Genomic DNA, 3128 nt, shown 5'->3' with positions numbered 1-3128 from the left:
TCGAGCACATTTGTACATATGTTGCCATCATCATTTTCAAAGCATTTTCTTTCTGCTGGAGCCCTTGGTATCAGCTTCTCTTTTTCCCTCCCTTCCCACCCTCCTACCTTCATGGACCCCTGATAAATTATAAATTATCATTATTTTCATATCTTACACCACCAGCTGTCTCCCTTTGCTCCCTTTGTTACTGTTGTTCATCCTATTTTAACTTTTTATATACATTTAAATAAAATGAGATCTCAACCAGATGATTCTGTTATACTTTTTGTTTCCCTGAAATCACTAAGTAGGGTATTGGGACCTAGACATGAATCCATAAAAAAAGAAATAAAGAAGTTCAAAGGAAGTGCATGAATAAAGATACCTACTGCAATGTGGATCTGAATAACTGGGGAATTGCTGGTGGTGCAAACAGTTAGCACTCAACTACTAACTGGCAGGCATTAGTGTTAAAAGTCCTGAAAAAGGACCTTCATAAGAACTTCAGTGAAAAAACATTTTGAGTCGATCAAAATTAATTATTAAAAAATATGTATCTTATCACAGGGAGAATTGGGAAGAATGCTGTTACATTGAGGGGATTGCAACTAATGTCATGAAACGAAAATGTGTAAATTATTGAATGGGAAATTTTCCCCAGCCTCAACAATTATATAGCTCTTACTTTTAAAATGTGCATTCACATGAAAAATTTCAAAATGTCAAGATTTTAAAAATTCTACAAATGTAAAAATAAATACAATAGTATAGTAGGGACAAATAAAATAAACTTTTGCACTATAGCCCATAATCCATAATCCAGAATAAAGTGTCGGTATCTGCTTTTTCAGGTCCCCTTCTCCCCTCAGGAGATGGTATTACCCCATTTGGAAATGCTGGTCTAACGTTTGTCTCATAGAGAGCGTATTGGTGAGATTTTTTTTTTTTTTGTTAAATCCATTCTACTACTTTCTGTCTTGTGGCTGGTGCATTTATCCATTTCTATTTAGTGCAATTTTTGGTAGGTAAGAATTTATTGATGTCACTTGGTTGTGTGTTTTTTGTGGTGCTGCTAGTTTATTGTACATAATTTTCTGGGCTGAGTTAATTTTGTCTGTGCAGTTTCTTGTCATTTTTTTTCAGTGCTGTTGCTTTAGTATTTGCTACATCTTTGTGATTTCTCTCATTTTTTGATGACATCTATTCATTTTCTTTGAGGTTACCCTGTAATTTATCAACATCTTCTTCCCAAGTTCAAAACAATCTGTTTTACCTTGAGGTATACTTGACTTCCTTTACATTTGAAAGTACTGTAACTACACTGTACCTTTTATTTACTTTGTAATTGTTTTCATTACAAGTTGCTAACTCTGGTTCCCTATTTTCAGTCTTGTAGGTTGTTTTATTCGAAATCAGTGGTTCTCAACCTTACTAATGCCTTGACCCTTTAATATAGTTCCTCATGTGGTGGAACATGACCCTCCAGCCATAAAATTATTTTCATTGCTGCTTCATAACTGTCATTTTGCTACTGTGATGAATCAGGCAACCCCTGTGAAAGGGTTGTTCGACCCCCAAAGGGGTCACGACCCACAGGTTGAGAACCGCTGCTCTAAATACTTCTGTGTCTCGGTTGACTTCTGGGTGGTGGTGTCAGATCTGCTCATCTCAAGTTATTGTCTGCCGTTTGTTTTCCATCCAAGAACTCTTGAGTATTTCTTGTAAGGTTGGTTTCCTATATACAAATTCCTTCCATTTCTGCTATCTGGAAATGTACTCATTTCTCCATCATGTTGGAGGACAACTTAGCTGGGCATATGGTTCTTGGATGGCATTTCTTTTTTTTCTTTCTCGGTGCATTTATGGCATTTCCTTCTTGTCGTATGGTTTCTGTTTAGAAGTCAGAGCTTAATATTATTGGTTCTCCTCAGTAGGTAACGTTCCATTTTTCTCAGGCTACTCTCAGGATTCTTTCCTTGTTGTTGGTTTTGGAACATTTGATTACGTGATGCTGTGATTTTCTTTTGAGATCTGCCCTCTTTGGGGTTTGTTCAGCTTCTTGAATGCATGTATCTTCTCGTCTTTCATGATGTTAGGGAAAAGAAGAAGGGATAAAAGAAAGAAGAAACAGCTCTTTTCCTCTTTGCCACCTTGATACTGGGGCCGCCTCCCTGTCCGATGCTACTGGTATTGTAAGAACAAGCCCTACCCAAAGTTCCCCTTCTGTTGAGGTGTCCCTGATGCCAAGAGCTGCATTTTTTATCTGGGCCGGAAGAAGCCAAAGGTGGATGAACTCCCACTGTGTGGTCACATGGTGTCGGTTGAGGACAAGCAGCTATTCTCCGGAGCCCTGGAGACTGCCCGCATCTGTGTTAACAAGTATGTGGTGAAAAGTTGTGGCAAAGGTAGCTTCCACATCTGAGTGTGGTTCCACCCCTTCCACGTCATCCACATCAACAAGATGTTGTCGTGCACTGGGGCTGACAGGCTCCAAACTGGGATGCGAGGTGCTTTTGGAAAACCTCAAGGCATGGTGGCTAGAGTCCACATTGGCCAGGTTATCATGTCCATCCGCACCAAGCTTCAAAACAAGGAGCACCAAGCTTCAAAACAAGGAGCGTGTTATAGAGGGCTTACGCAGGGCCAAGTTCAAGTTCCCTGGGCACCAGAAGATCCACTTCTCCAAAAAGTGGGGCTTCACCAAGTTTAACGCTGATGAGTTTGAGGATATGGTGGTTGAGAAGCACCTCATCCCGGATGGCTGTGAAGTCAAATACATCCCTCACCGTGGCCCCTTGGACAAGTGGCGGGCCTTGCATTCATGAAGGCCTTGGTAGCCCTGCACTGCCTCACTTGTACCCACCAAATAAAAATTGAACTTCCTGATTAAATAAAAACAAAGAAAGAAACAAACAGGAGAAAGGAACAAAAATGGAAGCCAAGAGAGAAAGATTAAAAACAAGAGAAAGAAAAGAAGAGCAGGAACAAACAAAAAGAGAACACTTGGCAGGGTGGGGAGGGTGGGGACTGGGCAGGGCACCCAGTATGTGTTGGTCCCCTCTGCCAGCTCAGGAGCTCACAGAGTGGCATGGGAAGTAGTGGCACATGGGCCATAGATGAAGTTCTTGCTGACTTGTATGTTGTCT

General features: G+C 40.7%; 1 pseudogene; it reads left to right on the top strand.

Annotated features, from left to right (window-relative positions):
* The first annotated feature begins 2140 nt into the window (after positions 1-2140).
* LOC101640383 lies at positions 2141-2807 on the top strand (annotated as a pseudogene).
* The last annotated feature ends 321 nt before the right edge of the window (positions 2808-3128 follow it).

The sequence above is a fragment of the Echinops telfairi genome, unplaced genomic scaffold (genome assembly GCF_000313985.2).
Source record: "Echinops telfairi isolate 266 unplaced genomic scaffold, ASM31398v2 ScPeMD7_7412;HRSCAF=8450, whole genome shotgun sequence".
Lineage (NCBI taxonomy): Eukaryota > Metazoa > Chordata > Mammalia > Afrosoricida > Tenrecidae > Echinops > Echinops telfairi.
This window is presented reverse-complemented; position numbering and strand designations above follow the sequence as displayed.